At 45.2% G+C, this 22,778-nt stretch overlaps 1 long non-coding RNA gene and 1 pseudogene across 1 annotated transcript; both read right to left on the minus strand.

The window, feature by feature from the left end:
- Positions 1–11,518: 11,518 nt before the first annotated feature.
- On the minus strand, positions 11,519–22,557 carry LOC121558038 (annotated as a pseudogene).
- LOC123485676 lies at positions 20,125–20,460 on the minus strand. Its single transcript, XR_006659103.1, has 3 exons — positions 20,409–20,460; positions 20,278–20,370; positions 20,125–20,211 (listed from the first exon to the last, which is right to left on the minus strand). It is a non-coding gene; the product is annotated as an uncharacterized LOC123485676 (long non-coding RNA).
- Positions 22,558–22,778: the final 221 nt, after the last annotated feature.

Raw genomic sequence — 22,778 nt, forward strand, 5'->3', positions numbered from 1 at the left:
CTGTAGATCCACTCTAGACAATTCTCAAAAATCTCCCACGTAGGGTTTTCCAAAAATGCTTCCAAATCAAAAGTAGCTATCCTACTAACTACGAGCCGGTCGACTACTGAACACACACAAAAAAAAACAGGTAGTTACAGCTGCTAAGCCAACACTGAACCAGACACTTACTAATTTGCACGAGTAGCATGGGATAGATCCCCGGACGAGCCCCCACTTTATGTTACGAACCCGTGGCTCTAAACATCTAGGGTGGATGGACATGAGACCCGGCAACATAAATTCATGTAAATTATAAGTGTGACCTGGAACAGTGAGAACCAAAATGACACAACTACCATGAACTACCATCAAACACAAAGTGTTTGTTACTGTGCTACGGATACAGGTATACCTGTGTTGTGTGTTTCTTCTTCTGCCCTAATCACAGGTGTCCTGTATGTTCCTGATTGGTGGTCGTTGAGGTGTCTGCTGATTGGACCAATCAGTGAACATTCCTGTGAATACACCACCTGTTACTGCGTTTTTGTTCAATCACACATTCCATTTTATAAACACCGACTTGGAGAGAGAGAGCTTTGCCATATGTGAGTATGGACACGGTGGTGTCCCTGTGTGTTGTGTACTAGCTAGTTGCTGATTACCCTGTTTGGTAGTTTTTTGTGTCTTTTTTGGGAAAAGGGGGTTTGCTAGGTGCCGCTTGGCGTCATTCCGTAGGAAGAAATCTGTCTATAAACACCAGTTAGACGGACGGACCACCCACCGTAGTTTTTGTATGGTAGCAGTAGCTCTGTGGTTCTTTAGGTAGGCTAGATCAGTTTAGGGGTTTTACACTGTTTCATTTCTTGGGTCCTACCAGCCCTTTTTTTTCCCAAACCCTTACCGTGTTTATTTATGAACACACGGTAAGGGTTTGGAAAAAGGGCTGAGCAGGACCCAAGAAATGAAACAATAGTGTAAACCCCTAAACTGATCTAGCCTGCCTAAAGAACCGCTAGGCTACTGCTACCATACAAAAATACAGTGGGTGGTCCAGGTCTAACTGGTGTTTATAGACAGATTTCTCTACGGGTAATGTACGCCCAAGGGCAACTAGCTTAAACTCCCCTTTTCCCAAAACACACAAAGCTACTAAACAGGGTAATCAGCAATTTAGTGCGCGTACTAACACACAGGACACTACAGTATCCATACTCACATATGGCAAAAAGTCTCTCTCTCTTGCAACAAACACAGAGTCTGGTTTTATACAATGGGCTGTGTGATTCAACAAACGAGTAACAGGTGGTGCTATTCGCAGGAATGTTCACTGATTGGTCCAATCAGCAGACACCCAACGACACCAATCAGGAACATACAGGACACCTGTGATTAGGCAGAAGGAGAGCAAACACACAAGAACACAGGATACCTGTATCCGTAACAGTTAACTGTAGCTTGTTAGCTATCCAGTTGAGTTATGTAGCTTGTTAGTTATCCAGTTGAGTTATGTAGCTTGTTAGCTATCCAGTTGAGTTATGTAGCTTGTTAGCTATCCAGTTGAGTTATGTAGCTTGTTAGCTATCCAGTTGAGTTATGTAGCTTGTTAGCTTGTTAGCTATCCAGTTATAATAATAATAATAATAATAATAATAATAATAATAATAATAATAATATATAATAATATGCCATTTAGCAGACACTTTTATCCAAAGCGACTTACAGTCATGTGTGCATACATTTTTATGTATGGGTGGTCCCGGGGATCGAACCCACTACCCTGGCGTTACAAGTGCCGTGCTCTACCAATTGAGCTACAGAGGACCACAGTTATCAGGATAAAAGATGCATTCTCTTCTTCTGATGTTATATTCTCAGTCCTTCTTCCTTTATCTTTCACTCACTTGTTTTTCGCAAATGTACTCTTCCTCTAAATTATTTGAAATATGATATATAATACTAATAATAATATAATTATATTAATAATATGATACTAGATTTTAGGAGCTCATCATTTTACCAGCTGCTCTTGGAACTCGCTCTCTCTCTCTCTCTCTCTCTCTCTCTCTCTCTCTCTCTCTCTCTCTCTCTCTCTCTCTCTCTCTCTCGCTCTATGTTCTCTCTCTCGCTCTACTGCTCTCTCTCTCTCACTTCTCTCTCTCTCGCTCTCTCTCTCTCTCTCTCGCTCTACTGCTCTCTCTCGCTCTACTCTCTCTCTCTCTCTCTCTCTCTCTCGCTCTACTGTCTCTCTCTCTCTCTCGCTCTACTGCTCTCTCTCTCTCTCTCTCTCTCTCTACTGCTCTCTCTCTCTCTCTCGCTCTACTGCTCTCTCTCTCTCTTTCTCTCTCTCTACTGCTCTCTCTCTCTCTCTCTCTCTCTCTCTCTCTCTCTCTCTCTCTCTCTACTGCTCTCCTCTCTCTCTTGCTCTACTGCTCTCTCTCTCTCTCTCTCCTCTAGCCTCTCTCTCTCTCTCTACTTCTCTCTCTCTCTACCTCTACTGCTCTCTCTCTCTCTCTCTCTCTCTCTACTTCTCTCTCTCTACCTCTACTGCTCTCTCTCTCTCTATCTCTCTCTCTCTCTCTCTCTCTCTCTCTCTCTCTCTCTCGGCTCTACTGCTCTCTCTCTCTCTCTCTCTACTGCTCTCTCTCTCTACTGCTCTCTCTCTCTCTCTCTACTCTCTCTCTCTCTCTCTCTCTCTCTCTACTTCTCTCTCTCTCTCTACTGCTCTCTCTCTCTCTACTTCCTCTCTCTCTACCTCTACTGCTCTCTCTCTCTCTCTCTCTCTCTCTCTCTCTCTCTCTCTCTCTCTCTACTCTCTCTCTCTACTCTCTCTCTCTCTCTCTCTCTCTCTCTCTCTCTCTCTCTCTCTCTCTCTCTCTCTCTCTACTCTCTCTCTCTCTCTCTCTCTCTCTCTCTCTCTCTCTCTCTCTCTCTACTTCTCTCTCTCTAGCTCTACTGTCTCTCTCTCTCTCTCTCTCTACTGCTCTCTCTCTCTCTCTCTCTCTTCTCTCTAATGTCTCTCTACTTTGCTCTCTCTCTCTCTCTCTCTCTCTTCTCTCGTAATGTCTCTCTACTTTGCTCTCTCTCTCTACTGCTCTCTCTCTCTCTTCTCTGTAATGTCTCTCTACTTTGCTCTCTCTCTCTACTGCTCTCTCTCTCTCTCTCTCTCTCTACTGCTCTCTCTCTCTCTCTACTGCTCTCTCTCTCTCTTCTCTCTAATGTCTCTCTACTTTGCTCTCTCTCTCTACTGCTCTCTCTCTCTCTTCTCTGTAATGTCTCTCTACTTTGCTCTCTCTCTCTACTGCTCTCTCTCTCTCTTCTCTCTAATGTCTCTCTACTGCTCTCTCTCTCTCTCTACTGCTCTCTCTCTCTCTTCTCTGTAATGTCTCTCTACTTTGCTCTCTGTCTGTGTTTCTGAAGTTGTGTTCTTAGTTTAGTGTTACTACAGTGTATAATTCATTGGGCTGAGCCTGTGACGTGGTAACACCCACAGCCCTGGGTTCTCCCATAGTGTTGTGAGAGATTTGGCTCGGCCTCCACGTGTTTGTCTGCTTCACAAATGGCACCTATCCTGAAAAAACCCAACCTCGACCAAGAAAACCCTGCCAACAACTGACCAATCTCCAACCTACCCTTCTTGTCCAAATTTATGGAAAAAGTTGTGGCTAAATAACTACAGTCACATTTGATCTCCAATGGCCTTGTGAGACTTTCCAATCCGGTTTCAGACCTAACCACAGGACAGAAACAGCCCTCGTCAGAGTGGTAAACAACCTCATGTCAGCTGACAGTGGATTCCCGAACATCGTAGTCCTCCTTGACCTCAGTGCCACCTTCGACATGGTTGACCACAGCATCCACCTGGGTCGATTGAAGGAATGTTCTGTTGTTGGTGTTCCCTGTTAGATTCCAGGTCTAGTGTTCTGTTCCTTCCTGGATTATGGTGTTCTGTTCCTTCCTGGATTATGGTGTTCCTTCCTGGATTATGGTGTTCTGTTCCTTCGTGGATTATGGTGTTCTGTTCCTTCCTGGATTATGGTGTTCTGTTCCTTCCTGGATTATGGTGTTCTGTTCCTTCCTGGATTATGGTGTTCTGTTCCTTCCTGGATTATGGTGTTCTGTTCCTTCCTGGATTATGGTGTTCTGTTCCTTCCTGGATTATGGTGTTCTGTTCCTTCCTGGATTATGGTACATCTTGTATAGTACTAGTCTGCTTGCTAGCTTTACATTTCTCACTTGATGTTTTTTTTGCCCTTTTCATTAAAGCTTTTTTCTTTTAATGGTTGTTCTCAATGTAAATAGTTTTGTGATTTACGTCTTTAAATGAAAAGCTCTCTACAAATGTAATGTATTATTATTCCCTATACACTGTTGACCAGGGCCCAATCAGAATGTAGAAAGCCCATTAAAACCACTTACCATCCTAGTGTCATGCACTACTCATTTTAAAACATTTATAACTTTTGTTATTCAGAAACATTCAAATACAAAATACTGCAATACATTTAAAAAATATTCTGTGATGTTTTGTCCATATGGCCCAATCATAGTAACTTCTATCTGAACATAATTATTAGAATTACACTTCACTACACCCTATTAGAATTACACTTCACTACACCCTATTAGAATTACACTTCACTACACCCTATTAGAATTACACTTCACTACACCCTATTAGAATTACACTTCACTACACCCTATTAGAATTACACTTCACTACACCCTATTAGAATTACACTTCACTACACCCTATTAGAATTACACTTCACTACACCCTATTAGAATTACACTTCACTACACCCTATTAGAATTACACTTCACTACACCCTATTAGAATTACACTTCACTACACCCTATTAGAATTACACTTCACTACACCCTATTAGAATTACACTTCACTACACCCTATTAGAATTACACTTCACTACACCCTATTAGAATTACCATACTTCACTACACCCTATTAGAATTACACTTCACTACACCCTATTAGAATTACACTTCACTACACCCTATTAGAATTACACTTCACTACACCCTATTAGAATTACACTTCACTACACCCTATTAGAATTACACTTCACTACACCTATTAGAATTACACTTCACTACACTCCTATTAGAATTACACTTCACTACACCCTATTAGAATTACACTTCACTACACCCTATTAGAATTACACTTCACTACACCCTATTAGAATTACACTTCACTACACCCCTATTAGAATTACACTTCACTACACCCTATTAGATTACACTTCACTACACCCTATTAGAATTACACTTCACTACACCCTATTAGAATTACACTTCACCTACACCCTATTAGAATTACACTTCACTACACCCTATTAGAATTACACTTCACTACACCCTATTAGAATTACACTTCACTACACCCTATTAGAATTACACTTCACTACACCCTATTAGAATTACACTTCACTACACCCTATTAGAATTACACTTCACTACACCCTATTAGAATTACACTTCACTACACCCTATTAGAATTACACTTCACTACACCCTATTAGAATTACACTTCACTACACCCTATTAGAATTACACTTCACTACACCCTATTAGAATTACACTTCACTACACCCTATTAGAATTACACTTCACTACACCCTATTAGAATTACACTTCACTACACCCTATTAGAATTACACTCCACTACACCCTATTAGAATTACACTTCACTACACCCTATTAGAATTACACTTCACTACACCCTATTAGAATTACACTTCACTACACCCTATTAGAATTACACTTCACTACACCTATTAGAATTACACTTCACTACACCCTATTAGAATTACACTTCACTACACCCTATTAGAATTACACTTCACTACACCCTATTAGAATTACACTTCACTACACCCTATTAAGAATTACACTTCACTACACCCTATTAGAATTACACTTCACTACACCCTATTAGAATTACACTTCACTACACCCTATTAGAATTACACTTCACTACACCCTATTAGAATTACACTTCACTACACCCTATTAGAATTACACTTCACTACACCCTATTAGAATTACACTTCACTACACCCTATTAGAATTACACTTCACTACACCCTATTAGAATTACACTTCACTACACCCTATTAGAATTACACTTCACTACACCCTATTAGAATTACACTTCACTTACACCCTATTAGAATTACACTTCACTACACCCTATTAGAATTACACTTCACTACACCCTATTAGAATTACACTTCACTACACCCTATTAGAATTACACTTCACTACACCCTATTAGAATTACACTTCACTACACCCTATTAGAATTACACTTCACTACACCTATTAGAATTACACTTCATACACCCTATTAGAATTACACTTCACTACACCCTATTAGAATTACACTTCACTACACCCTATTAGAATTACACTTCACTACACCCTATTAGAATTACACTTCACTACACCCCATTAGAATTACACTTCACTACACCCTATTAGAATTACACTTCACTACACCCTATTAGGAATTACACTTCACTACACCCTATTAGAATTACACTTCACTACACCCTATTAGAATTACACTTCACTACACCCTATTAGAATTACACTTCACTACACCCTATTAGAATTATTTCCACTACACCCTATTAGGGAATTACACTTCACTACACCCTATTAGAATTACACTTCACTACACCCTATAGAATACACTTCACTACACCCTATTAGAATTACACTTCACTTACACCCTATTAGAATTACACTTCACTACACCCTATTAGAGATTACATTCCACTACACCCTATTAGAATTACACTTCACTACACCCTATTAGAATTACACTTCACTACACTCCTATTAGAATTACACGTACTACACCCTATTAGAATTATACTTCGGCACTACACCCTATTAGAATTACACTTCACTACACCCTATTAGAATTACACTTCACTACACCCTATTAGAATTACACTTCACTACACCCTATTAGAATTACACTTCACTACACCCTATTAGAATTACATTACTACACCTATTAGAATTACACTTCACTACACTCTGATGAGAATTACACTTCACTACACCCTATTAGAATTAATTAATAATAATCTCCCACTCTGAGATGATACATACGGCCCCTAATGAATTACAGAGCGGAGGTATCGCTCCTCCACTCTGAGATGATACACACGGCCCCTAGTGATTTACAGAGCGGAGGTATCGCTCCCACTCTGAGATGATACACACGGCCCCTAGTGAATTACAGAGCGGAGGTATCGCTCCCACTCTGAGATGATACACACAGCCCTAGTGATTTACAGAGCGGAGGTATCGCTCCCACTCTGAGATGATACACACGGCCCCTAGTGAATTACAGAGCGGAGGTATCGCTCCCACTCTGAGATGATACACACGGCCCCTAGTGATTTACAGAGCGGAGGTATCGCTCCCACTCTGAGATGATACACACTGGCCCTAGTGAATTACAGAGCGGAGGTATCAGCTCCCACTCTGAGATGATACATACAGCCCCTAGTGAATTACAGAGCGGAGGTATCGCTCCCACTCTGAGATGATACATACGGCCCCTAGTGAATTACAGAGCGGAGGTATCGGGGCAGGTCCTCACTACTGGCTGGTAGAGGTCGGTCGTCTGAATGCTACTGTGAGAATATTGTTTGCTTTTTTCTACCCGTGTAAATTAAACTTTTATAGATGGTCTTAATTACAAGTTATACAGTGCATTTGGAAAGTATTAAGACCCCTTTACTTTTTCCACATTTTGTTACGTTGCAGCCTTATTCTAAAATTTATTAAAATGTCCTCATCAATCTACACACGATATCCCATAATGACAAATCAAAGACGGATTTGGAGACATTTTTGCAAATGTATTAAAAATAAAAAACAGAAATACCTTATTTACATAAGTATTCAGACCCTTTGCTATGAGACTCGAAATTGAGCTCAAGTGCATCCTGTTTCCATTGATCATCCTTGAGATGTTTCTACAACTTGATTGGAGTCCATCTGTGGTAAATTCAATTGAATGGACATGATTTGGAAAGGCACACACCTGTTTATATAAGGTCCCACAGTTGACAGTGCATGTCAGAGCAAAAACCAAGCCATGAAGTCGAAGGAATTGTCCGTAGAGCTCCGAGACAGGATTGTGTCGAGGCACAGATCTGGGGAAGGGTACCAAAAAATGTCTGCAGCATTGAAGGTCCCCAAGAACACAGTGGCCTTTTAAATGGAAGAAGTTTGGAACCACCAAGACTCTTCCTAGAGCTGGCTGCCCGGCCAAACTGAGCAATCGGGGGAGAAGGGCCTTGGTCAGGGAGGTGACCAAGAACCCGATGGTCCTTCCAGAAGGACAAACATCTCTGCAGCACCACCAATCAGGCCTTTATGGTAGAGTGGCCAGACGAAAGCCACTCCTCAGTAAATGTTTGCCAAAAGGCACCTAAAAACTCTCAGACCATGAGAAACAAGATTCTCTGGTCTGATGAAACCAAGATTTAACACTTTGGCCTGAATGCCAAGTATCACGTCTGGAGGAAACCTGGCACCATCCCTACTGTGAAGCACGGTGGTGGCAGCATCATGCTGTGGGGATGTTTTTCAGTGGCAGGGACTGGGAGACTAGTCAGGATCGAGGGAAAGATGAACGGAGCAAAGTACAGAGGTCCTTCATGAAAACCTGCTCCAGTGCGCTCAGGACCTCAGACTGGGGGCGAAGGTTCACCTTCCAACAGGACAACGACCCTAAGCACACAGCCAAGACAACGCAGGAGTGGCTTCAGGACAAGTCTCTGAATGTCCTTGAGTGGCCCAGCCAGAGCCCGGACTTGAACCTGATCAAACATCTCTGGCGAGACCTGGAAATAGCTGTGCAGCGATGCTCCCCATCCAACCTGACAGAGCTTGAGAGGATCTGCAGAGAAGAATGGGAGAAACTCCCCAAATACAGGTGTGTCAAGCTTGTAGCGTCATACCCAAGAAGACTCAAGGCTGTAATCGCTGCCAAAGCTGCTTCAACAGAGTACTGAGTAAAAGGTCTGAATACTTATGTAAATGTAATATTATAGATTTTTATTTTTTTATACATTTGCAAAAATGTTGAAACACCTGTTTTTGCTTTGTCATTATGGGGTATTGTGTGTAGATTGATGAGGGGGAAAAAACAATTTTATCAATTTTAGAATAAGGCTGAAACGTAACAAACTGTGGAGAAAGTCAATGGGTTTCCCAGACTAGCCATGGACTTAAAACCAAGGTCTCTGGGAATCTTCCTTGAAAGAGCATTTTAGTCCAGGACTCTGCTTGATCCGTGTCCAGGAAACCAGCCCTTTATGTGTACTTACATTGGTTTAACGTCATCATCAAGGAATTCAATATGGCTGTTGTTAACAACTAAGACGGGCCATCCGCTAAGGAGATTATTTCATATCTTCTATTTATCAAAATTGTCCTTATTCTGTCAAAGTTAATTTACAATCATATCTGTATATCTGAGTTGTGTGAATGATTCAGTGTTTGATTATTGTCTGTGTATGTGACTGTGTGGGAGAGAGAAGAGCGGATGGACCATCATGATGTTGAGTGTGATGTCATGTCTTCTTCCCACCACTGTGAGAGGAGGTGGTGTTTGGCTCAGGAGTTAACTGCTGTTACTCTGACTGACTCCCAATAGATCCATGTACAGCATAGTTGCTGATCATCATACTGAAATTAACTTTTACTCCTGATCACTTTTGTTTCCTGTTTTATTCATCATTCCAACAGGAGTAAAACAAATCAATACAATCACTCTCTCTTTACCTGAGTCTTACACACATGATTGTGGATAAATCTGTCAAAAATAAACTGATACATGTGGTTTCATATCTAAACTGATGAATTGTTCATATAAACTGATAATGTGGTTTATATCTAAACGATACATGTGGTTATATTAAACTGTTGGGCGAGTATTCAATTGTACAGCGGAAGTTAAGCACTAATTTAAATTTAAAGGCAATGTTCCTATGTTGGTGGAGACTGCATTCACGGTAATAATAATAATATGCCATTTAGCAGACGCTTTTATCCAAAGCGACTTAGTCATGTGTGCATACATTTTTACGTATGGGTGGTCCCGGGGATCGAACCCACTACCCTGGCGTTACAAGCGCCATGCTCTACCAGCTGAGCTACAGAGGACCACGATGGTAACCATTTGCATATATTGGCTCAATCGGAAATGACCTTTACATTTCTACTGCGCAATCTGTAACGCTTCAGTGAACCAGATTGAATAGAGCTCTGAATCCTTCATTATCCCTGTACCGGTTTCAGTGATCCAGATTGAATAGAGCTCTGAATCCTTCATTATCCCTGTACCTGTTTCAGTGATCCAGATTGAATAGAGCTCTGAATCCTTCATTATCCCTGTACCGGTTTCAGTGATCCAGATTGAATAGAGCTCTGAATCCTTCATTATCCCTGTACCGGTTTCAGTGATCCAGATTGAATAGAGCTCTGAATCTTCATTATCCCTGTACCGGTTTCAGTGATCCAGATTGAATAGAGCTCTGAATCCTTCATTATCCCTGTACCTGTTTCAGTGATCCAGATTGAATAGAGCTCTGAATCCTTCATTATCCCTGTACCGGTTTCAGTGATCCAGATTGAATAGAGCTCTGAATCCTTCATTATCCCTGTACCGGTTTCAGTGATCCAGATTGAATAGAGCTCTGAATCCTTCATTATCCCTGTCCCTAAGTAGTGGGTAATACATTCATTTGAGGTCAAGTTGGTTTGCAGCAACATTAAGGCAGTATTTTGACAATCTGTCAGAATAGCTACTGACCATGTGAAGGACATTTGGGAGAGAGGGGGCATTAGGAACAGAGAGGAGGGGGAGAGGAGGGAGAGGAGGGAGGGAGAGGAACAGTGGTAGAGAGGGAGAGGAGGGGAGAGGGAGAGGAGGAGGGGAGGAGAGGAACAGTGATGGAGAGGAGGAACAGTGGTGGAGGAGAGGAGAGGAGGGGAGAGGAGGAGAGGAGAGGAGGGGAGAGAGAGGAGAGGAACAGTGATGGAGAGGAGGAACAGTGGTGAGGAGAGGAGAGGGGGAGGAGGGGAGGAGAGGGGAGGAGGGGAGGAGAGGGGGAGGAGGGGAGGAGAGGAACAGGTGGGGGAGGAGAGGAGGAGGGGGAGGAGGAGAGGAGAGGGGAGGAGAGGAACAGTGATGGAGAGGAGGAACAGTGGTAGAGAGGAGGGGAGAGGAGGGGAGGGGGAGGAGAGGAGAGGAGAGGGAGAGGAGGGGAGGGGAGGAGAGGAGGGGGAGGGGGAGGGAGCAGGGGTAGATGTACTCTTGCATCACATCAGATAACACACTGTAGATAATGGTGTCTGTTCTATGATTGTCAGCAGCATGACATCTAAACAGTTCAGCATTGATGTAAAAAAATACACACTGATGATTGTCTCATCACAGTGATTCTCTGAATGTCTTAGGGATGTGTGTGTGGGGGGGGGGTTGTCATTCTGTGCCGAAGTACTTCTGTCCAAAGTGTGTGGGGGCGACGGGGTGCAGCTCTGTGGTGAGCAGGGTGATGTCTGGGAACTCTTGGAGGATGGCCTTGGCTCCTAGAGAGAGGTGTAGAGAAAGGAGGGGTTATAGTGAGAGAGAGGGCGTGGCAGTCATTACATTTTGTCAGCCGGTGATTGTCAAGCAAATAACTGGCAGTCTCACGGTAATTGACCGTTAATTAACAAACACATTTAGCATCTCCTGGCTTCCACACACAGCCTACTGTGACATATACTGATATACGAAGAGGCAGGACACAGACGCAGGAATTAACAAGGTCAAGGTTTCCTTAATAATGACAACGAGAAATACCAAAGAGAGAGTAACCGACACGAAGCTAAACAATCCCACACAACATCATCCAGAACAGTCCAGGGCTAAACAGGGGTGGTGATGAGATGATGAGGTGCAGGTGCGCTGGAGGTGATTAGGGTGCGTTGGGTTTCCATTCCGGTGTTGCCGAGGTGGTGCGCTCAGACCGGTGGCTCAGTAGACCGGCGAATCAGAGCGCCGGAGGGGAGCAACGGGAGGAGACGTGACACCTACAGTGAGGGAAAAAAGTATTTGATCCCCTGCTGATTTTGTACGTTTGCCCACTGACAAAGAAATGATCAGTCTATCATTGTAATGGAAGGTTTGCAGAGATGGTTGTCCTTCTGGAAGGTTCTCCCATCTCCACAGAGGAACTCTGAAGCTCTGTCAGAGTGACCATCAGGTTCTTGTCCCTGACCAAGGCCCTTCTCCGATTTCTCAGTTTGGCCGGGCTGCCAGCTCTAGGAAGCGTCTTGGTGGTTCCAAACTTCTTCCATTTAAGAATGATGGAGGCCACTGTGTTCTTGGGGACCTTCAATGCTGCAGACATTTTTTGGTACCCTTCCCCAGATCTGTGCCTCGACACAATCCTGTCTCTGCGCTCTAAGGACAATTCCTTCGACCTCATGGCTTGGTTGTTTGCTCTGACATGCACTGTCAACTGTGGGACCTTATATAGACAGGTGTGTGCCTTTCCAAATCATGACCAATCAAGGAAGAACGACAGCATCAAAGGCCTTGGATAGGTCTATAAATATGTCAGCACAGTGATCTAAGCAATTAATAAATTAATTAGGCCCTAATCAATGGATTTCATATGACTGGGAATACAGATATGCATCTGTTGGTCACAGATACTGACTTTTTATTTTAAAGGTATCTGGTGAGACCACCATTTGCCTCATGCAACGTGACACATCTCCTTTGCATAGAGTTGATCAGGCTGTTGATTGTGGCCTGTGGAATGTTGTCCCACTCCTCTTCAATGGCTGTGCCAAGTTGCAGGATATTGGCGGGAACTGGAACACGCTGTCGTACACGTCGATCCAGAGCATCCCAAACATGGTTAACAGGTGACATGTCTGGTGAGTATGCAGGCAATGGAAGAACTGGGACATTTTCAGCTTCCAGGAATTGTGTACAGATCCTTGTGACATAGTGCAGTGCATTATCATGCTGAAACATGAGGTGATGGCGGCGGATGAATGGCATGACAATGGGCCTTTGGTTCTCATCACAGTATCTCTGTGCATTCAAATTGCCATCGATAAAATGCAATTGTGTTCATTGTCCGTAGCTGACGCCTGCCCATACCATAACCCCGGTGCCACCATGGGGCACTCTGTTCACAACGTTGACATCAGCAAACCACTCGCCCACACGACGTCATGTCTGCCATCTGCCCGGTACAGTTGAAACCGGGTTTCATCCGTGAAGAGCACACTTCTCCAGCGTGCCAGTGGCCATCGAAGGTGAGCAGTTGCCCACTGAAGTCGGTTACGACGCCGAACTGCAGTCAGGTCAAGACCCTGGTGAGGACGACGAGTATGCAGATGAGCTTCCCTGAGACGGTTTCTGACAGTTTGTGCAGAAATCCATCGGTTGTGCAAACCCACAGTTTCATCAGCTGTCCGGGCGGCTGGTCTCAGACAATCCCGCAGGTGAAGAAGCCGGATGTGGAGGTCCTGGGCTTGTTCCATGTAGAACCCTTTCCACAGAGGGTTCTACATGGAATCCAAAAGGGTTCTCCTGTGGGGACAGCCAAAGAACCCTTCTGGAATCCTTTTTTCTAAGAGTGCAGCACAAGGTGCAGCTGTGTAATGATCATGCTGTTCAATCAGCTAGTTGATATGCCACACCTGTTAGGTGGGTGGATTATCTTGGCAAAGGAGAAATGTTCACTAACAGGGATGTAAACAAATTTGTGAGAAAAATAAGCTTTCTGTGCGTCTGGAACATTTCTGGGATCTTTTATTTCAGCTCATGAAACATGTAAGCAAGACTTTACATGTTGCGTTTACATTTTTGTTCAGTGTAATATATCATTTAAGACGGCTGAAACGGTGCTGTGTCCAGGTCTATAACCAGACAGGTACACATTAAGAATATAATTTGAAGTTTAAAAAGTTCTTAGCTGAGAGTTTGCCAGTGATTCTAATATGTTTGCAAGGCAAGATAGTTTAGAAATTGGGCGGTAGTTATCTAGGTCAGAAGGATCTCCACCTTTTGTAAATTGGGAGGACATTCGCCGCCTTCCAGAGTTTAGGGATTGGGCAGTAGGGATTCCAGAGCATAGGGATTGGGCAGTAGGGATTCCAGAGCGTAGGGATTGGGCGGTAGGGATTCCAGAGCGTAGGGATTGGGCAGTAGGGATTCCAGAGCGTAGGGATTGGGCGGTAGGGATTCCAGAGCGTAGGGATTGGGCGGTAGGGATTCCAGAGCGTAGGGATTGGGCAGTAGGGATTCCAGAGCGTAGGGATTGGGCGGTAGGGATTGCAGAGCGTAGGGATTGGGCGGTAGGGATTCCAGAGCGTAGGGATTGGGCGGTAGGGATTCCAGAGCGTAGGGATTCCAGAGCGTAGGGATTGGGCGGTAGGGATTCCAGAGCGTAGGGATTGGGCGGTAGGGATTCCAGAGCGTAGGGATTGGGCGGTAGGGATTCCAGAGCGTAGGGATTGGGCGGTAGGGATTCCAGAGCGTAGGGATTGGGCGGTAAGGGTTCCAGAGCGTAGGGGATTGGGCGGTAGGGATTCCAGAGCGTAGGGATTGGGCGGTAGGGATTCCAGAGCGTAGGGATTGGGCGGTAGGGATTCCAGAGCGTAGGGATTGGGCGGTAGGGATTCCAGAGCGTAGGGATTGGGCAGTAGGGATTCCAGAGCGTAGGGATTGGGCAGTAGGGATTGCAGAGCGTAGGGATTGGGCGGTAGGGATTCCAGAGCGTAGGGATTGGGTGGTAGGGATTCCAGAGTGGTAGGGATTGGGCGGTAGGGATTCCAGAGCGTAGGGATTGGGCGGTAGGGATTCCAGAGCGTAGGGATTGGGCGGTAGGGATTCCAGAGCGTAGGGGGATTGGGCGGTAGGGATTCCAGAGCGTAGGGATTGGGCGGTAGGGATTCCAGAGCGTAGGGATTGGGTGGTAGGGATTCCAGAGCGTAGGGATTGGGCGGTAGGTATTCCAGAGCGTAGGGATTGGGCGGTAGGGATTCCAGAGCGTAGGGATTGGGCGGTTGGGATTCCAGAGCGTAGGGATTGGGCAGTTGGGATTCCAGAGCGTAGGGATTGGGCTGTACGGATAGCACCAGAAGCAATCTGCAGTAAAAAGGGATCAAGCACATCAGCTCCTGTAGATTTTTTTACATCCATTTTTTGGAAGGTACATTATTGACATAAAATGGTTCAAATGAATTTAAAAAAAATTTACTGCCTGGAAGGGCATCATTCTCTGCTATTTGTTTAGAGGTGAATAAAGGACTCTCTCTAGCGGAACTTGAGGTATTTTCTGAAACCATTCTTTCAAATAGGTGGCCAGCTGAGAGAAAATAGGTGGCCAGCTGAGAGAAAATGGGTGGCCAGCTGAGAGAAAATAGGTGGCCAGCTGAGAGAAAATAGGTGGCCAGCTGAGAGAAAATGGGTGGCCAGCTGAGAGAAAATGGGTGGCCAGCTGAGAGAAAATGGGTGGCCAGCTGGAGAGAAAATGGGTGGCCAGCTGAGAGAAAATGGGTGGCCAGCTGAGAGAAAATGGGTGGCCAGCTGAGAGAAAATGGGTGGCCAGCTGAGAGAAAAATGGGTGGCCAGCTGAGAGAAAATGGGTGGCCAGCTGAGAGAAAATGGGTGGCCAGCTGAGAGAAAATGGGTGGCCAGCTGAGAGAAAATGGGTGGCCAGCTGAGAGAAAATGGGTGGCCAGCTGAGAGAAAATGGGTGGCCAGCTGAGAGAAAATGGGTGGCCAGCTGAGAGAAAATGGGTGGCCAGCTGAGAGAAAATGGGTGGCCAGCTGGAGAGAAAATGGGTGGCCAGCTGAGAGAAAATGGGTGGCCAGCTGAGAGAAAATGGGTGGCCAGCTGAGAGAAAATGGGTGGCCAGCTGAGAGAAAATGGGTGGCCAGCTGAGAGAAAATGGGTGGCCAGCTGAGAGAAAATGGGTGGCCAGCTGAGAGAAAATGGGTGGCCAGCTGAGAGAAAATGGGTGGCCAGCTGAGAGAAAATAGTTATTAACCTCTTAAACATAATGGCAAAATGTAGATTTCCGCCTAAATAGACAGACCCAAAAGTAACAGCTATTCATGCGTAATTACATGATCCTGACATGCCAAAACTTGGTATATTTGGAAAGAAGACATCTGGGAGATGATGAGGAAATGATCAGAAGATAGATAGGAGTTACATAGATCAGAATACACAAGATCAAACAGACACAAAATAACAGTTTTTCTATTTTGAAAGTCATCTTTCTGTGACAAGCTATAAGTGAATTATTGATTCCCAGAGCTGGAAACACATCGGATGGCTTCCACAACATGTGAACAATATCATTAAAAAAGGGATTGATATTAACAACTAGAAATGGGCAGATGTTTTAGTAAGTGCTGTCAGGTGTGGTCACGGGACGTTTCCAAGTGTCCCTAAACCTCTCCAAAGTGGCATACGTCTGTAAACTAGATAATTCCAGTGCTATTACACATTTGCAATCCCTAAATGCTATTTGTTCAGTTTAAAAAAAACACAATTTCTACCATATTAACCTCACTCAAACATTGTGGTGTCCTTTCAACCTCTCTGAAATGTCAGAATGTGGTAATTGCACTGTTTTTGCCCACTGGATGTGCCTAAAAGTTATTGTTCACTATAAAAACTACATTTCTACAACACCAACCTCTCTCAAACATTGTGGTGGTGTCGGGGGACATACAGGGGATGTCCCCAAGTGCCTGAACGTTTAGCCTTGGCATATCCAATGTATTGGTCCTACATACAAATGAACTGTTTACAAAAACAATATAAAAAGCAACAGATATACATAAAAAATATATAAAAATGTCTTATAAAACACAAACTTGGTTACACACGTGTCCTTCACTAAAAAACGGGGCAGAAATATAAATTAGATGAACTATTTATAAATGGAATTTGTGTTCGTTTTAAATCCCAGGTGTAGATGATTAGATTTCACTTTCACAGTAGCTTGTGGATGTCCTGATAGTCTTTGAAGCAGTCCCTCTCTGCCAGGAAACAAAAAGCGAACTGGCATTTCGGACAGAAGATCTGGCATTTCACCCTTTTTCCCCCCCTGTGTTTTGTGCAGTTCTGTCTTTTGGCATGTGTGTTGGATAGCACCTTGAGTGGGGGGTCTTGTGATGGTTGGGAGGTTGTGATGGTTGGGAGGTTGTGATGGTTGGGAGGTTGTGATGGTTGGGAGGTTGGGAGGTTGTGATGGTTGGGAGGTTGTGATGGTTGGGAGGTTGTGATGGTTGGGAGGTTGTGATTGTTGGGAGGTTGTGATGGTTGGGAGGTTGTGATGGTTGGGAGGTTGTGATGGTTGGGAGGTTGTGATGGTTGTGAGGTTGCCTTGGGCCCCAATTCAGCCATTTCCAACAGCAGCTGCTCTCAGAAGGCCAACTGGGCGAGAGGGGTTTGACCTTTTGCTTTGGTCATCTGCTTGTGGAGAATGAAAGCATTTACTGTAGCAATGTCCACAAAGTGGTAAAACAGTCTTATACCACTTCCTGGTCTTGTGGAGGACCTGGTAGTAGCCTATCAGAGATCAGATACCCCCCCCCCATGCTGGCATTGTAGTCCTTCACAGAAACAGGGACATTCTTCCTTTTCACCCTCCTTGAGACATGGTCGTTGAATGCCTTATGCTGCATGGTTACTTCCCTAGTGTCCTTCCATTTCACAACAAGCAGCTTGTTAGTCCTGATCCAACGTATGGTCCCCCTCTCCCCTGTCTTGGTCATGTGGTTTACCTTGGTCTTGGGGAAACCCATTCTGATAGGAGGACAAGCCCCTCTCCGCTGTCTTTATGGCCCCTATGTTCTTTTTCTATGAAAAGTGGATGTAGAACCATCAGACGGGTGATTGACATAGCAGTGTCCCCTGTAGCTCAGTTGGTAGAGCATGGCGCTTGCAACGCAGGGTTGTGGGTTCGTTTCCCACGGGGGGCCAGTATGAAAATGTATGCACTCACTAACTGTAAATCGCTCTGGATAAGAGCGTCTGCTAAATGACTCAAATGTAAGACTCAAATGTCATCATCCAAATCCTCTGCATCCTCCACTGTGGTGAATAAAATAAAGGGATGTTGGTGTAAGACACAGAATTGCAGTTGACTACATTTACAAAACGACATTACTGTAAAGTAAAAACACCAAGCCTAAACTTTATCTGTACAGTGACTCACATAGAATGCAAACAGTAACACTTTGGAGACAGAGGTGAGAACCACAAATAAACATTTGTACCCTTACATTTTAGTAGACGCTCTTATCCAGAGCGACTTACAGGAGCAATTAGGGTTAAGTGCCTTGCTTAAGGGCACGTCGACAGATTTTTCACCTAGTCGGCTCGGGAATTAGAACCAGCGACCTTTCGGTTACTGGCACAACGCTCTTAACCACTAAGCTACCTGCCGCCCTCTTTACAAGCTGCAAGTCATTTAAAGCTACTGTAACAAGAGTCAACACACACCTCAATTACTGTTCATACATATTATTACACAAACAGTCTCCAGTTGGCCTTCGCTTTGAGGCTTCTCGTACACAGACATGGACAATGTGCGTGCGCACGTACACACTCACACGGCAGTTGAATACATACAAACAATGGCCATGAGAGAGTAGTGGCCTCTCCAAAGGTACACGGATGAAACTTAGAACAGCAAGCAGTGAACTAATATGAAAACATAGACAATTACTACTTTGGAATTATATAACATTGATATTACTTGTAAACTAAATCCAATGCACAAAAAGCAGACTAAATACATATAGTAAATTAGCTATATAAAGTCATTCAATTAATTTACTTACAGATCTAAAAGTGGATCCAATCCTTCTAGAAAGCAATCTTCGTCGGCCGAGTCGAAATCCTCGTTGTCCAAATCGCTCCCCTGTTCGATGTTGCCATTCAGTCATACATCATCAGATAACATTGGCAATAGGTTAGATTTGTTCCTAACAACCTAAGGATTAATTTCATACCCCCCATGTAGCTATAGCTCCAACACAGACCAAATCGAAGCTTACCTTGTAAGATGTTTGCTGTTTGGTGAAACGTTGTGTAAAATAAACATTTAGACTCTCGGGGCTGGTGATCAATAACGGCAGGTCACAGGCAGACAAATAAGACCTCCTCGTGATCTGTGGAGTCGCGGCGTTCGGTGTGTATCAACGTAGTCCGTGTTTATTTCCTTTATGCTTCACAACACTAACCGGAATGTAGGTAGCAGACGTATTGAAATGAGGTCATCGGCTCGGCCTGTCTTTATACATTCATATGCCCATACATGGTAGTAAGTCATACCTAAGGTTTGAAGGTACCGATCAATAGCCAAGATACTCAGCTTTCTGCAGACACCCTGCTTTTTGCAGATAGGTGCTACCGTTCTCATACCAGACTGAATTGAATAAAACAAATCTAATAGGGTTATTACATTTAAGAGGTTAAAACCACCACAAATTGTATTTTTGTCTGTTATGGGACCAGAAATGGTCCTAATCTGCTGGGGCAATGAGGGTGTGGAGTTTGACTGATTGATTGACTGACTGAATTTGATCTGCTGCTGGTTCCAATGTGTTTGTCTAAAGTTAATGATGACATGTTCACCCAAAAAAATTAACTTGTGGTTTTCGACATGCTATTTATTCACTATTTGCTGAAAAAACTCCAGGATTAGGAGAAATGCCCCTAACATTCAAGCCATCTGTAATATCTTCCCCTTTGACAGAGCAGGATGTTTTTACTTACTCAGTATGGGGTACATGAGCAGCACCTTCCTCCTGTTTATGTCTGGGGGGAACTTAGCATAGTAGACCTTAGCCTCCTGGGTCTCTTCATCACTCTGGATCAGGATCTTCCCCATGCGGATGGACCTACAGCAGTCCCTCAGACCCTGCTCCATGGCCTCACCTGAAGGATGGACCTACAGCAGTCCCTCAGACCCTGCTCCATGGCCTCACCTGAAGGATGGACCTACAGCAGTCCCTCAGACCCTGCTCCATGCGGAGGACCTCAGACCCTGCTCATGCGGATGGACCTACAGCAGTCCCTCAGACCCTGCTCCATGCGGATGGACCTACAGCAGTCCCTCAGACCCTGCTCCATGCGGATGGACCTACAGCAGTCCCTCAGACCCTGCTCCATGCGGATGGACCTCAGACCCTGCTCCATGCGGATGGACCTCAGACCCTGCTCCATGCGGATGGACCTACAGCAGTCCCTCAGACCCTGCTCCATGCGGATGGACCTCAGACCCTGCTCCATGCGGATGGACCTACAGCAGTCCTCAGACCCTGCTCCATGCGGATGGACCTCAGACCCTGCTCCATGTGGATGGACCTACAGCAGTCCCTCAGACCCTGCTCCATGCAGATGGATCTACAGCAGTTCCTCAGACCCTGTAGCGGAGGACTAGACCTGCCCATGCGGAGATCAGCAGTCCTCAGACCCTGCTCCATGCGGATGGACCTACAGCAGTCCCTCAGACCCTGCTCCATGGCCTCACCTGAAGGATGGACCTACAGCAGTCCCTCAGACCCTGCTCCATGCGGATGGACCTACAGCAGTCCCTCAGACCCTGCTCCATGCGGATGGACCTACAGCAGTCCCTCAGACCCTGCTCCATGCGGATGGACCTCAGACCCTGCTCCATGCGGATGGACCTACAGCAGTCCCTCAGACCCTGCTCCATGTGGATGGACCTACAGCAGTCCCTCAGACCCTGCTCCATGCGGATGGACCTCAGACCCTGCTCCATGCGGATGGACCTCAGACCCTGCTCCATGCGGATGGACCTCAGACCCTGCTCCATGTGGATGGACCTACAGCAGTCCCTCAGACCCTGCTCCATGCGGATGGACCTCAGACCCGGATGGATCTACAGCAGTCCTCAGACCCTGCTCCATGCAGATGGACCTACAGCAGTCCCTCAGACCCTGCTCCATGCAGATGGATCTACAGCAGTCCCTCAGACCCTGCTCCATGTGGATGGACCTACAGCAGTCCCTCAGACCCTGCTCCATGCGGATGGACCTACAGCAGTCCCTCAGACCCTGCTCCATGTGGATGGACCTCAGACCCTGCTCCATGCGGATGGACCTCAGACCCTGCTCCATGTGGATGGACCTACAGCAGTCCCTCAGACCCTGCTCCATGCAGATGGACCTACAGCAGTCCCTCAGACCCTGCTCCATGCGGATGGACCTCAGACCCTGCTCCATGCGGATGGACCTCAGACCCTGCTCCATGCGGATGGACCTACAGCAGTCCCTCAGACCCTGCTCCATGCGGATGGACCTACAGCAGTCCCTCAGACCCTGCTCCATGCGGATGGACCTCAGACCCTGCTCCATGCGGATGGACCTCAGACCCTGCTCCATGCGGATGGACCTACAGCAGTCCCTCAGACCCTGCTCCATGCGGATGGACCTACAGCATTCCTCAGACCCTGCTCCATGCGGATGGACCTACAGCAGTCCCTCAGACCCTGCTCCATGCGGATGGACCTACAGCAGTCCCTCAGACCCTGCTCCATGCGGATGGACCTCAGACCCTGCTCCATACGGATGGACCTCAGACCCTGCTCCATGGCTTCACCTGAAGGATGCACAGACACAGGTCCCTAGAGAGGGCAGTTATGTGAAAGAACTTGAAAGAACCAGAACAGGATATCATCTGTTTCAGTAGAAACCAGAAAGGTTATTGTCTTTGACTCACCACTCCTCATGGTGCTGACTCCGTAATTACCTCTCTCAAACGTTACACCTTCATACATGTGTCGTGGAGAGAGCAGTATGATCTCTATTATTGAATCTCTTGATCCTCTCCCTGATAATACCTTGTTAGTTACTTTTGATGTTGAGTCGTTATACACTAATATTCCACACAAGGACGGTATTGAAGCCATGGAACATTTTCTTCTGCAACGTGACCCAGATGAACTACCTTCCAGTGCATGCATTATAACATTGGCTGAAATAGTAACCACACACAACTACTTCATGTTTTAAAATATTTATTTATTCAGACGAAGGGTACTGCTATGGGATCCCCTATGGCTACTAACTATGTTAATTTGTTTGTGGGTTACATTGAGAAACAGTCAATTTTCTTGCCTAACATTATTATTTGGAAACGGTGCATTGATGATCTTTTGTCCTATGGAGGGGTGATTCAAAACAGCTCCAGGCATTCCATGCTTTTCTCAACTCTTGTTCTGAGCGCCTGAGATTTACTATGCAATCTGACACACGTCAAATCAGTTTCCTTGATCTTCTGATTTTGTGTGAGGATAATGTTCTATACACTGATCTTTACAGGAAACCTACTGATCGTAACAGTTTGTTGAGGGCTGATAGTTGTCACCCGCTTCCCTTGAAAAACTGTTTGCCCTACAGCCAATCCTGTCATCAAAATAATTGGTAAAAAACAGATTTCGACCAAAATATGGCTGCGACGCAAAGACAATAGGCCCTTTTCACGTGACGTCAGACAACTTCCGTTCTGCCGCGATGCAGGTTATGTTTACATCCGGTGTCGCTTAGAACGCCAGCTAGTAGCACATCATTATGGAGTTCACCCAGTCCCTTTCACATCTGCCACCAATACGACTTAACGACGTAGAACGACTTGCTGACAAGTGGTCCCTTACTTCAAGATCGAAGCTTGATAAAGGCTACAAGT

The sequence above is a fragment of the Coregonus clupeaformis genome, unplaced genomic scaffold (genome assembly GCF_020615455.1).
Source record: "Coregonus clupeaformis isolate EN_2021a unplaced genomic scaffold, ASM2061545v1 scaf0795, whole genome shotgun sequence".
NCBI classification, from domain to species: domain Eukaryota; kingdom Metazoa; phylum Chordata; class Actinopteri; order Salmoniformes; family Salmonidae; genus Coregonus; species Coregonus clupeaformis.